The sequence below is a fragment of the Lissotriton vulgaris genome, chromosome 12 (genome assembly GCF_964263255.1).
Source record: "Lissotriton vulgaris chromosome 12, aLisVul1.2, whole genome shotgun sequence".
NCBI lineage: Eukaryota > Metazoa > Chordata > Amphibia > Caudata > Salamandridae > Lissotriton > Lissotriton vulgaris.
In genome coordinates, this window is record NC_141700.1 from 676,332,908 (window position 1) to 676,347,513 (window position 14,606).

A 14,606-nucleotide genomic window follows, 5' to 3' on the forward strand; every position below is an offset into this window, starting at 1 on the left:
AATCAGTGTCTGTAGTGGCGTTAGGTCTAAGGAACTTGACGCTCTGCATTGAGCCTTGCGGGTTCGAAGTTTCTATCGGATGTTCAGCGGCTCAGTTATTTGCTTTTGGTTGATCCCTTTTTATTGCTTGTCTTCCCGCAGTGAGGCCGTTGGACGACTGGGGGGGGGTATCTGTTATGCATCCTCGGTTCGAAGTCCGGGCGGTCTCGGGAAGGCTGCCTGGCTTGTAACGCTTGGGCATTGTTTCATCTCCATGCGGTTTTTAGTGTGTTAGGATGGAAATTAAGGTGTAGATCGGGCGATGTGTCACGCAGTATACTTGTGTAGTCTTCTGCTTTAGCATTTCGCGCTTTTATCTCCCCTTCGGGATCGGCAGTGCGGTATTTCTATAATTTTAAGGCAGTTTTGTTTTCTCTGATTGCGGGCAGTTCGCTTCCCTCTCGAGTGAGCAGGCGACGGACGGAAGCATCTCTATGCGCTTTAGGCCCGAGTATGATAGCACCGTCGCTACCGCTCCTGGCGGGTCTCTCAGGGGATAGTAGGAATGTTTATTCAACTCCATTGTGGTTGTGTTGTGTTTTTTTTTTTTTATTAATCCTTTACCGCGGAAGTTCTTCTGCTTTATCGGTAGTTGGCCCTGAGTTGGGGAGGGGGCGCGGGCGCTGCTGCGGTTTACCGTATGTGTTATCTCGATTTGCCGTTCAGTGTCATATCATCGGCCCAGTGGCGCAGAGAAAAACGCGCTGCCCACAGACCAGAAGATTGCAGGTTCGAGTTTCCTGGCTCGACGCTGCAAAGTGCTTCTTTGTTAAGGAGTGCAATTAATATGAAAGTAGGTAGTCAGTCCTGTGGGGAAAAAAGTACTTCAACTATCCTGTTAAAAATTCTCGGCATTCTCGCCAACCATGTTTTTTGCTAACGGACATTTCGGGCTCCGGTGTAGTGAGGGCTGCCGCGCTGCAAATCCTACAGATTGCGGGGGGCAAGTAGGCTGGCTGGCAAGTCCTGACGGATGAGATTTCTGCGGGGACTTTCATGTTGCTCGACCGGCACCCGTTTCAGAGGGCGGTCCCCCTTCCCCCTCCTCTACCCTTTCAGGGAATGGACAGTTGTGCCAGGTAGGCGCCTGCCGGTCCTTGCCGGGGACCCTGTGCTTCTCAGGCTGCTCGAGTGGTCCGCGTGGGGTGCCCCGGTCCGTATCAGGGGATAGGGGCCATTGTGTGGGGCCGCCATTGCTGGCCACGAGGGTCATTGGTGGTGCGGCCATTTTTGAGGGTCTCGACCTGCTCGGACAAGGGGGAGGGGCGGTGGGAGCGGCCATTCTGGACACCTCCACCTCTGGCTTTCCAACTGCAGGGGCGTGGCGGCTTGCTCGACAGCGGTGTAGGTCGAGTCTTATTTAGCTTATTGATGTCGGATTTCGGACCAGTAGCGCTCACGCTATAATAGCTTTTCAGCAGTTAAGCGTCTTGTCCCCTTCCACAGGATTCCGACAATTACATATGGAACGTAAACATTAGCATTCCTTCTTTGGTTGATTGCTTTCCTTCAGTTAAGGCAGTGGTGCGCAGGTAGATAGACTCGGCACAGTGTTGTCTCGTTCCCCTTATGGCCGGGCAGTCACGAGGCATACTGATGCACTTGTCCTGCTGTTAGCCCTTGCGCGCGTGTCGCGCTGCAGCCTGCCCCGTTCTCCTGTTCACATCGGCTTCGCGGGTTGGCACATGGTTCTGGGTGTCCTACGCTCTGGTATGGACAGTGCGGGCCCTCCATGTCGGAGCTCACGAGTAGCTCCAGCTTTGGCCCCTGCGGCTCCGGGGCAGCGCACCTTCTGGTGGATTTTCCTGCAGGCTGAGGCTCTTCCGGGGATCGCGTTCGTGCGCGAGGGCATCGGTGCACTTGGGTTTTGCCCGGGAAGACACGGAGCTGGTCGGGGTACTGCAATTATCACCGTGGTGGGCTTAGGTATCCTGTGTGTTGGGTAATTACGGTAGTGCATGAGGGTCCATTACGACCATACCACGGGAATACTCCAACGGTGTGGCCAAATTTATGGGCAGTTGCCCGCGAGATGTCCGGCGCATGTGGGATATGGGGCCGTTGCACGGCCTGTTTTGATTTGCTTCATTTCACCCCCATGACCATCTCTCGACCGTGAAGGTGCTCCATTTGGACGCTAAAAGCCTTGTCGTCGTTCTCCTACTCGCCCTCTTCAGAGCCCCACTGATTTTCTTTATAGGCGATCTGCATTCTGTGGCCAGGGGCGTAGCTATCACTGGTGCAGCAGGTGCAGTGGCACCGGGGCTCAGAGGGGCCGTGGAACCCTGATAATCGCTGTAATTCCTAACCTGACAACATTTAAAGGGTAATTTTCCTTGCTAACATCCGGGCCCTAGGCGTCCTTGATAAAGTATGGCCAGAGGCAGGGGGCATTGGGGCAATTAGGAGACGTCGTGACCAGCCGGAAGTCCTGTCAGGGTGGGGCCTTAATGTGTCGTCAGTGTAAGTGAACTGTTCACTGTTTTTTAGGACCAAATAGATTCATTACGCTACAGATACATTATCCCCTGCTTCTTTATTTAGATCATTACACTTTGATTTTCCTGTAAAAAACTCGGTCCACTGTCTCCCTCCACACACATGGTTTGAACCACTACACAGTATTTGAAGGCTTGAGGTGTGCATTTCAGTGGACATAACCTTTGCATTCACTTAAGCTAGTTTCATGACTATTCAGCGACGCCTAACTCCAAACAAGCATTAGCAAAACCAATAGTTCTCACCTTTGTGACCAATTGAATTTGCCAATGGTTTTTAGCCATGCTGCAAAGTATTCCCAATGGTGCACAGCATGGCTAAAGTAAACATTTAAAAAAACGTTTATGCATAATGCAGCATCAATTTATAGGCTAGCGTAGCATGCATGCACAACACTAAAAAAACAAGCACTGGCGTTGCCAATAGGTTTCGCATTTGGAAAGTTGGAGCTATTGGTTTTGTAAATGACATTTTATATTTATATATTGTTATTGACAATGCCAATAACGATATATAAATATAAAATTTCATTTACAAAAACCAATAGCTCCAACTTTGCAAAGGCGAAACCGTTGCATTGTAAATGCTTGTTTTGTATGTGGCAGAATTTTTTTACATGAACCGTAAGAGCCTGTGCCAGTGACGTCCCCAGCCCCTCACACCCCGTGCCAGTGACGTCCCAAGCCCCTCACACCCCGTGCCAGTGACGTCTCCAACCCCTCACAGCCCGTGACGTCTCCAGCAGGGCCGGCTTTAGGCATGTGCAAGCTGTGCACCTGCACAGGGCCACCAAACCCCAGGGGCCACCGCGCCAATATATATCCTTAATATAATAATCCTTTGAGGATGGATACATATTTGCATGGCGGCCCCTGGCAGGGATTTGGCGGCCTCCGGCTCTGTTCCACTTCCAAACACCCTTAACCCCCTACCCCCCCCTCCCCTCCCCCCTTCTCTGGCCTCCACACACCGCCCCGCCCAGACCCCCTCTTCCAGGGCCCCCTACCTTACCTCCCTGCCCAGGGCCACCATGAGCCTAGAGCCGCCCCTGTCTCCAGCCCCTCACACCCCGTGCCAGTGACCTCCCCAGCCCCTCACACCCCGTGCCAGTGACTTCTCCAGCCCCTCACACCTCGTGCCAGTGACGTCCCCAGCCCCTCACACCTCGTGCCAGTGACGTCTCCAGCTCCTGACAGCCAGTGACGTCTCCAGCCCCTGACAGCCCGTGCCAGTGACGTCCCCCGCCCGGCGCTGCTCTCACGTTGGTCATTGTCTGTCAGGCTGTAAAGCTTTGCACAGCACCGTCCTTTAATCCTGTCAAATAGGCTTAGTCCTAGCAGTCATATACCAAGAACACCCTGAAACGACCCGCGTGCTCGCATTCCCCACCCTGGCACAGGTGCGCTTAGCTCTGTGGTTCGGACCCTGGAGCGTGCTGGTCTCACGCCCCCCACACCCCTGTACTTCCGGTCACTGGGAGCACATTAAATAAGGCGCAATCCAAAGCCCCAAAGAAGCTGTTGCAATGATGACGGGTGGCTGAAGGGTCCCCTCCCAGGGCGGCTCTTGCAGCCTCATGCTGGAGCCTGCCTGGCCCCTGCAGCGCCCCCTGACGCCCTGCAGGCGAGCCACAAGAGGTGCTGTCCGGCACCGCGCGCCAGCAGCTTCACGCGTCCCACAAGGGACGACCAGCACGAAGGCGACAGGTATGTTCACCCCCCGCTGTGGGTACGTGCGTGCGTGTGGGGGGGGGGGGGGGGGGGCACAGACAATCGGTAGGACAAGGGAAGTTAGGCGGGGAGGGCACGGGGGATAAAGAGTTTGACTTTTCTGTTTTTTCAGTACGGGAGAATGAGATTAATGCCTCGGGGGTCCTCGCACAGACAGCCACCGGTTTCTGGCGCAGTTTTGGTCACTTGCTGCGCGCGCCCTACTTTGCGTCTCCTCCTTCTGATGCGTTTCTTTTTTTGATCCGAGGGGACGTGCGCGCCCTAATATCTGCTGCTGGTGGAACCTCAGGCGGGTAACCCACCCCTCCCCTCCCGCTCTCTGCATGAGAGATCTCAGCCCCACGGCCATGGTGGGTGTTGCACTTAAATAACCCAATACAGTAAAACCCTGAGACAGATTTCAAAGCTCTGGTATTAACCACTAGCAGGTGTCTCAGCTCAGCAAATCTATACGAAGGACACCGGCCAGGCACAGACCGGCAACCGATGCCCAGGTCAACAACATCTACACCAGATGCACTACCCCGGGCACAGACCTGCCCCAGAATCCCTATCCCAGATCAGCGGAAAACTGCTCCAGTTTACCCAGCTCAGAAACATCCTGGTCAGACTTCAAATCTCTGAAAAAATAACCACCAGGAGTCCCAGCTCAACATAATCTACCCCAGATGCATTAGTCCAGGCACAGTCCTGCACCAGCTGCCCTAGCCCCAGATCACCGTCAAACTACTCTACTTTACTCAGTACAGTAACATCCTTCAACAGATTTAAAAACTCTGAAAAAACACCATCAGCTGTCCCAGGTTTAAAAAATCTACTATCCCAGACCTGAACCAGATGCCCAATCACAGATGAGCAGATAACTTCTCTTACATTAGCCAACACAATAACAGCATGCGCCAGACTTCAAAACTGAAAAAAGCACCACCAGGTGATCAAGCTCAACAAAATCTACTCCTGATGCATCAGTCCAGATCAGCACCCAACGCCAGTCATGCTTGTCATGTCAAAACAAGCAATGGCAAAGCCAAATTGGTCAAGATCCGCCAAGCCAATGAGGTTTTATTTTTTGTCCAAGCACATAAAAATTATTTCAAAGTTTAAAGGTGAAAAAGTTAAAAAGCTGCAGTTTAACAGTAGCGTGGATATGTTTGCTAAACAGTAAGTAAAAAGAGGCATAATAAAAATACATCAAAAGGGAAATGAAGCTGAAATTAAAGCAGAGATTGACCCACCAGCCCTAGCACAGAGGTGGACTACTTTTTAGGTGGATTTGTATGTGCACACAAAAAAAATGCTATCACTGAGAATGAAGAAAGCAAATTATGTACATGGGCTGACCCACTACCCCATGCTGTATTTTGTGGTACCCCATGCTGCATTTTGTGGTACCCCATGCTGCATTTTGTGGTGGGCAGAAGTACCAGGTAAAGGACACTTGTACACCCCAATGGATGAAGGGGACTGAAAAGAAGCCCCATTATGCAGAAGTATGTATTTTTATGACTGATTTTCTGGTAAACATGAGGCTGCAAGACCGCTAAACCATCTTTAAACTAACCCTAAAAAGGCAACAGATGACTCAGCCTCAGTCAAAATCTGAAACAGACTAATAAACATGGTCATTATGTCCTAGACTATTCCAGCCCAAGGTAATAACCTTGCATGAAGTGCTATCACTGACAAAATAGTGCAGCAGATGCGCAACCCAAATAAAATCTGCCTCTGGCCAGAACCACCAAACATGGGCAAAATCTTGCACCATAAAGGCCAGGTCAGAAAAAGACCTGCATCAGATACAATGACTCAGACCACACTTGCACCAGTCACACCATCCCTGAGAAAAGACTGCTTTTGATATGAGATTACTTGAAAACATCTATTTCAGACATCATCACTCAGCTAGACCCTGAACCAGGCAACCAAATGTAGGCTAAATCTATTCACACTTGTTCAAACTCAAGAAAAACCATGAACCAAATGTTCCATTTCAAGTATAAACATTTACCGGTCAAGTCAACGCAGGAAGTAATCTGCACCAGTTGTCCATCTGTGTAAAACCAAGACAACCTTTGCAGCAGCTCTGGAAAAACCTCCTCCAGCCATCCCCGTACTAGCAAAACATACCCTATGCAACCCTGCCCATCGCAAAATCTGACCTAGAGATCTCAACCAAATTAAACCTGTGCCATGTGCTCCAAAGTGGGCGACAATCATGCATGCATTGTGAGCAAAGTAGAGATGAGAGACACAGGAGGGAGCCAGCAGCAGTGGACAGCGAGGATAAAGATGGCCCTTGAGAAGTCCAATGCAAGCATTCCAGTGGCTGTAGAAGGGAGCACTTAGACAATAGCATTCAGTGAGACATGAATACTCCATTGGTCTGAGCAAAGACTTGATTGACAAAGTCTCAAGCCAATAACTGTATGAGACTGGTCTAAGAAAGCCAATGGGTAAAAGGGGCACGCCCAGAGCCCGCTCTACCTAAATTGTTAGGTGTGGTTGTGCTTGACAGCTGTACTTCAAACCCCAGACTTTAAAACGTGCATAAAAAACTGCTCCAATGTAATGCTGTACCAGGTGTCCCGGCCCCTAGCTAAGATATCGGCACCAGAAGTCCAAATGCATGCAAAAAACTGCACCAAAATCCCTGTCCCAGAGGCATATCTGCACCAAATGTCTCAACCCAAATATAAATATGCACCAGGTGTTACATAATAAGTTGCAAGTAAATTAAGGTACATTCAGATGTTGGTCAGTCACCAATTCCAGGCACCGTGCCCCATTTATTTTGGAACCTCTCTTCAGGAGTCCTGCTGGCTATCATCTGATGGAAGTATCAAATCTCTGCACCCTTTTATTAGAGAGCACTTGATATTATTAATGGTTGGTTTGAGAAACAATGTTACTTTTTCCAATGATAAAATCCACAAGGAAAAAAAAAGATCGAAAGACCTGATTTTCTTAATATTTACGCAACGGGTACTACTGCTTTTAATGAGAGATTCACTGTATAGAGACTGGGCTTTCTCCAAAGTTTGGACCAGGGTAAGTTTCACTCTATTAATGCCCTCAGCAGAATGAGAGATGGCAGGGGGACGAATCTGTCCCCTGCATCTCCGGGTAATAGGAGGAAACAAATTAGGGCTGTTTCATGACTGCGCTCCTAGTCCCTACCCTGAAATCCATGATGATTTCACTGGATGTGGAATCACACCCAGTGAAATGGAACCCAGTAAAATGGCACCCAGTGTTTCTGCATCTTGTAATTTCAGGTGTGGGAAAATCGGGTCGCATGAAGTCAGCTGGAGTGCTATCCCCTAAAGCATTGGTTCTCCACCTGTCGTCTGGGGACACCCGGGAGTCTGCACAGCCTACTCACAGGGTCCACGACTGCTTAGAAAATGAAATAATATAAACAGTTAATAAACTTTATTTAAATAAAAAGGCAAAATGTACCATTAAAGATTTTAAAATATTCTGTAAATGTGAACAAATTTGAAATTGAAGGGCAAAAATTAAGGTAGGGTCTTCAGATTGATTGGTGGGGTCAGTTCAAGTGCATCAAACAGAATATGGTATGGACAATGAGTTGCGTCGATTGAATTTAGAAAACCTCCAACCTTCCTATTCAAATATATATTATTAAAAAAATATTTGTGAATGAGATCAAATTTGTAAATATTTGGTTGCTAAAGGCTTGTTTCTGTATATTTTGAAAATTGCTTTGTGGTTCAAATAATCGAAAATGCTTAGGCTGGGATCCCTCAGTTCCAGTAATCACTCAGTGGGGGTGAGAGGGGGGGGGGGTGAGAGGGGGGGGGGTGGTCTCGATTTCATTGACTCAGTGGGGGTCTCAGGGATCTGGTAATGATTAAGGGGGTGTCCCCAGAGGTCAAAATGTTAGGATTTCCTGCCCTAAATGTATACTGCCCCATCCCAACCGACCCATAATCATCTACTAAGTCAAACTAAATGGTTTAGATTTCTAAATTTGATATACTGGAATAACCTCCTGTTATTTGAAAGTTGTCTAATGGCAGTCTATAGGTCTTTTTGACGGTTGGAGAGAAGCCAATTATTCCCAGTTTTTTACAGTACTTTCCTATTAGCATCCGCGGTCAAACATGGCCGCCCTCTCCATTGACAGTGTGGTACACCGCTCTTGAAAAGTGGGAAATACAAGTTATCTGAAGAATATCTTGTCCATATCTATAAATTAGCAGTAATGGAAATAGGACCCAGAGTTCTTGGGCCTTCTTTACAAAACTATTTATACGTGTAAGTTCAGCTTGTTTTCACAAATAACCTCTTTTTCTAAAGCCACTTTTACTATTCACAAAACACAGTTACACACTCATAAAAAGATTTACCCACATGAGGCCGGATTCACACGAAAGACATTGTGAATCTACCCCCACATATTGGGTGTAGAGTTAGGATTTTTTTTATTTCTCAAAGAATTCAACTAGTTCTCCTGGAAGGGTGAAACATATCCAGCTTTGTATGAATGCCCACATGCGAACGCTCTTACACGTGTTTTTATACATAGTGTGTCGTCGTACAGGTGCAAATGTATACCAAAAGTTCCTTTGCACTTCCTAACTTTTTTGTCGCTGAACCTTTGGAGAAGTCCCTTTTCCTTCCCTTCCTTCCCGCTGGTGATAGGGTTTGATGCTTTCCAATTCCAACTATTGAAATTGGTTATTTCCCAGCCCTTGAGAGTGATACATTCCTGACTCTTTGAAGGATAGGAATGAGCAATGTTTATGAACATTCGTACATGTTTTATCTGCCAAGTCCCATTGTGGTAAAAGTCAGAGATTCACTTCTGTCAAAAGCAGGAATAAATACAATTCAGTGGTTGGGAACGGTAAAGGAACCCCCAAATCAATATGCGTGTCAGGGAAGAAGCTTCTCCAGGTTGGAAATTTATTTTTTTGTGGAGGAAAAAGGGAAAAAAACTTCTTGACAAATGCAATTGCACTCATGCAAGACATATTCACGTGCTTAATTTCATATTGTATCCACGTAGTCGGTTGAAAGTGCCTTTACATTAGCAAAAATTGTAATTCTAAAAAAATAGAGCACTCAGGAGTGCTGCTTGGAGCCTGCGACTGTCATAGTTTCCCCGTGATGCGTCTGGCAACTGTTGAGCATTCTGTATACTTGTAAGTCTATAGCCTAACGTGAATGAAAACTATTGCTGTTTGTGAACTAAACCATGTCTCGATCTTAAATACAATTGCCTGTCTACTTAGCTTTCATTAAGAGTTCCCCGATTCTAGGTTAAGGGATGCTGAGGGGCAAGCATCCTTGATTCTCTGCAGCTAAATTGGGGGTTTTGAGTAGTTTGCCATGGAATGGGGAATAACACATGGAACAGGCAATGCCGGGTCCACATTTGCTTACTTTTTCCCTTCAATTGAGAACAGTTTACTCAAATCGGTATCAATTCATCACCTGCTTACAGCAGCTAGTAAACTGTGCGGGGTTTTTGTTTGAAGGCCGTGGTGTGGAAGGAGGGTGTGAGGGGAGCAGGCACAGCATGTAAGGGGATAGATGGGGGTGCTTTTAAAAGAGCAGGGTGGGCTTGGACCGGCCACAGAAGGTGCCATCAGCACCGAAATTGCGAGGTCCACATTTTGTAGACTTTGTATGGCAGAGTCTGGTATTTTTGGAACTGGTAACTCCAGGCCCAGCAACAGTAGGCAAGTTGGACCTCTCTGGGTACTGATCCAAGGTCCAAGGTCTTTAAAGCAAGAATCCAGATACCTGCTGCTAGTCCTTTCTAGGTCACGGATGTGTCTCCCATACTACACTGAGCAATCCAGCTTGTCCAGCAAACATGCGCTCCTGCAGTGCAGTTCAGAAGAGCGTTCTCCCCACCTACCCTCCAAACAAATTTTGAGGCCTGAGCTAAAACATTATGTAAGGCCATATTCTAATGAATGTACAAAGGGTATAGGTTTTACCGACAGTTCTGAAATATTCCAGAACCAAACATGGACGTCATTTAAGAGTAACCAGGGGTTGCTTCTGCGACCCCTGGCTTGCCATTTGCTATCCCTTGCACTGTTTTTGCGACCACTGGCCTCAGAGGTGGCAAAATCAGTGCCTGGAAGACAGTGGCAGTTCTTCCTAATGGACGCTGTTTGGAGCTCCACTTGCCTGGTTCCTGCCAATTGGTTTTATTATACAAATAGTGAATAATATTATTCACTATTAGGAGTACAGTATGAGTGAGAGATATTAGAAAGAGATAGGATGGGAACCTCTCGCAATCTCCCGCTATAGACAGCAGAGCTATACCTCACATTGGACAGATCTTCCAGGTTCAGATAGCAGAGCTGCAGCTCCAGTCAGACAGAAGACAGACCCCTTAGATTTCAACAAGTCTGGAGGCTGAGGATGTTATGTTATGGTATTTGTAAAAGCGCCGGTGTGTGTTTGTGCCTAGACCTGCCTGTGGTAGGTTGGTTAAATGAAAAACCAGGTCTTCAGCTTCTTGTGGAAATCAAGGACAGAGAAGGAGGCTGTGATGTGGAGTGGGAGGCCGTTCCACACTTTAGGGGCGATGTAAGAGAACCCTTGTCTACCTGATCTGGTTCTGTTTATGCATGGGATGTGTGCGAGTTGAAGCTGAGATGTCCGGGTGATTGATGAAAGGAGATGCGACTGTTCAGGTAGGTGAGCCTGACTTGTGTAGTGCCTTGAATGTGTGTGTGAGGAGTTTGAAATTAGTGTGTTTGTGTATTTGGAGCTAGTGTAGTTCCCTGAAGTGTGGGGTGTTGTTCCGTATGGGAGGTTGAGGATGAGTCTGGCTGCCAAGTTCTGGGTGGTTTGTAACTTTTAGTGAGTTGCTTGGTGACCCTGGCATAGAGGGTATTCATGTAGTCCAACATACAGGTGACTAGGGTATGAGTGACAGTTTTTCTAGTGTTGCTTGGCAGCCGTTTGGTGATCTTCCTCAGGATCTCCAGGGTCTGGAAGCAGGATGCAGTGACGAAATTAACTAGTGCGGTCATGTGTAGGTTGCAGAAAATGATTATTCAGAGGTTCCTGGCATGGGTACTGTATGTGTGGGCCCAAGTTTGACTGGCCATCAGCTGGAGTAAAATGGAGAGGTGCTCTTTTCGAAGATCACTACTTCTCTCTTGTCAGTGTTGAGCTTGAAACAGTTCGCTTTAATTTAATTAGCAATATCAGTCATGCAGGAGGTGAGCTTGTTTCTCATGTTAGAGGTCTTGTTCAAGAGGCAGAGTATAAGTTGCGTGTCATCGGTGTGGGAGAGGATGTTGATGTTGTCTCCTCGGAAGACGTTGGTCAGAGGCCATGTATGGTCTGTCTTGGTCAGCTATGCTTTGAAGAGGGTGGGGCTGAGCGATGAACCTTGAGGCACTCTGCAGATGAGCTTGTGGGCTTCCGAGAAGTAAGGTGCCAGGCTGACAGCTTTTTTCTATTTATTAAGAAGGAGCAGATCCCGTGGAGAGCAGGTCCTTGGTTGCCAATCTTGTGCAGGCAGCTGATGAGGATGGGGCATGAAAGTGCCTCAAATGCTGCGGAAAGGTCCAGGAGAAAGAGAGCTGTCATATCTTCTCTGTCAAGAATCATCAAATTGTTGTCTCTGGTGACAATGAGTGCTGTTTCTGTTTTATTGTTAGGCCTAAATCCAGACGGCATGGCGTTGAGGAGCTGGTGGTTGTTTTGGTGGTCGGTGAGGCATTAGTTGATTAGTTTCTCCAAGACCTTTGCCTGGTATCGTGGGGAGGAAATGGGACTATAGTTGGAAAGAATGGTTGGGTCAGCGGATGGTTTTTTGAACAGGGGCATCATGATAGCATGTTTCCAAGTGTCCGGGAACGTGTGTGAGTCAATGGAGGGGTCGAAGATGGGTGAAGGTTTTTCTGATTGGTAGGGGTCCTCTGGTCAAGGTTAGGTGGGGGCAAGGGTCAGATGGGGCCCTGAGGGGATAATCTTCATGATAGCAGCGATTTCGACGGTGGTGCCAATAGGCCACAAAGTCAGGGTGTGTTATTTGGCATTGAAGGGAAGTTGAATTGTGACAGTGACAGGGTCTGGTTGAGGGTCAAATTTACCATATATAAAGGTGATTTTGTTGCAGAGAAATTCCTAGAGTTTGTTGCAAAGGTCTTGTGAAGGGGAGTTGTTGCTGAAGGCGGCAGAAGGAGCAGTGAATACTTTGATGATGGCAAAAAGTTCCTTTTTGCAGTTAGAGTTGGCATTGAAGCAATCTGAAAGAGCTGTGCGCTGAAAAGATAATTAAATATCATAAAAATCTATACAACAAAGTTGAGCGACTGCATCCTTGTGAGTCACAAAGGAATAGCCATAGCAACAAAGAAATAACAATAAGTGTCCATCATGCAGCACGAATTTTCAGGCATGTTAGGTTTTATATATCTTGGGCCATATTATCAAGCCCCAGCGATAATTATCGCTAAGCGCACTTAGCGCTAGGATAATTATCGCTGGGTAGCGTGGATTTTAATCACTGAGATAGCGTGCTATTAGCAACGCTTATCTGAGAAGTGATAAAAATCCTCGCGCTAACTGCCAAATGAGAGATTATCGCTGGAAAACCAACGATAATCTCTCGAAGTTTGGCGTTAGCTTGATGATAGGGGCTCACAAATTTAGCCATGATATCCACCTTCCATAGGATATCATGGCTAAGTCAGGAAAATACCAGGTGTAAAAAAAGCAGTGCTAACTGCGGTTAGCGCTGCTTTTTTTTATCACTAACAGGGTTAGCGATATCCTTGATAATAGGAGAAATGTCGCTTAACAACATTTCTCCTATTACTTTTCTCTGGAACCCCCCCTTTGCATCTCATTAGAGATGCAAGGGGAAGCGTAGAGAAAAAGGGTGCTAACATGCGAATTTGCGTGTTAGCACCCTGTTGCTGATAGTGAGATAATTTTATCTCCGCTTTCTTGGCTTTTAAAGCCAAAAAAGCAGAGATAAATCCCTTGCTTGTCCCTTAACACCACCTTGCATTTTTCTACTATTGTACACACTTTTACATTAGAAACATGGTCATAAAATATACTTTGTAATCAACTCCACAATAATGTTTGTTTAAAGGCATGAAAGTCTGGCATTACAAAAAATTAACCCAAAGTTCCAAGTTTGGAAGTATCATGGCATATGGATTGGACATCTAATGCCTGGACCGGGGCATGAAGCCTCTTGCTATTTATGGGGGAAGGCTTTGAAAGACGCTCTCGCTCCTTCCAACATCTTTCCCCTCTATGGTCTCGAGTTGGGTCTTATGTTAGCTGCAGAAAGAGCAAAGCATTCTCCAGTGAGATGTGCGTCAAAGAGTGAGTTTTCCAAAACTGACCTTCTAGTAGATATTGAAAAGAGAACATACATCAGCTCATGTTTCCTGGCAAAATCATGACGAAATTTAGCAAGCTAGTCCATGTTTGTTTAAACACTCTGCTATTTTATGGTAAAAATGTTTGCATAGGGCAAATTAAACCGCATGGGACTTCTTGGTACAGGGAAGCAAAGTAACTACATAATCAACAAATCACCAGGCCCATATATCCTGAGATGTATTCAACAAACTTAAAGAGTCAATTTTTAATAAGTTTCTAAAGCAAAGGTGGCCCTCTATTTTTAGAGAGAGGACCACCAGCCCCTTCCAGGCGCTTGCATCTTAAATCAAAAAGGGATGGCCACCTCGTTTTACTGACCATAACAAGGGAAGGAGCTTCAGATCACAGGAGTCAGCTTGCTCTACACCAGGGGTCTCCAAACCGGTCCTGGAGGGCCGGATCCGTGCCAGATTTTTTGGATATCCCCATTGAGATACATGTAGTTATTTTAAAAATCTGGCATGGATCCGGCCCTCCAGGATCGGTTTGTAGACCTCTGCTCTACACCAACTAAACTCATCAGAAATTATAACTGGGTCCACTTTTTCGGCAGTCAAATTGCAAGTGAGAGGGATTTTTGTCTGTTCTGATATTGAAACAAAATCTAAACAAAATGAAGCAATAGAAGCAGAAACTGAAGAATGAAATGTACAATTACTTGAAGTGCCATTTTTGAATGCCTGAACAGATCTCAGACCTAGTTTGTGGGACTTACCAGTCCATATGTATATATACGTTTTGCGTAAGCGTGAGCTAACAGCTTGTCTTAATTGGATGTTTTAACAAAAAAACAGGGACCTGACTTTTCCTTGTAATATGGCACGCAAGGAGGATGTGCTTTTGTGTTAATTATTTCGGAGCATATGGAGAAGGAAGTTGTTATTAGTCTTAAGGAACTAAGGTACCATCTGCACTAATACCGTGAGCTTA

At 46.7% G+C, this 14,606-nt stretch overlaps 1 long non-coding RNA gene across 1 annotated transcript in view; it reads left to right on the plus strand.

The window, feature by feature from the left end:
* The first annotated feature begins 3,796 nt into the window (after positions 1-3,796).
* The window catches only part of LOC147677986 (uncharacterized), a 208,220-nt gene continuing 197,410 nt past the window's right edge, over positions 3,797-14,606 (plus strand). The window contains exon 1 of the long non-coding RNA XR_015302472.1: positions 3,797-4,244. This is a non-coding gene — a long non-coding RNA (uncharacterized LOC147677986). The remainder of the gene's footprint in view (positions 4,245-14,606) is intronic.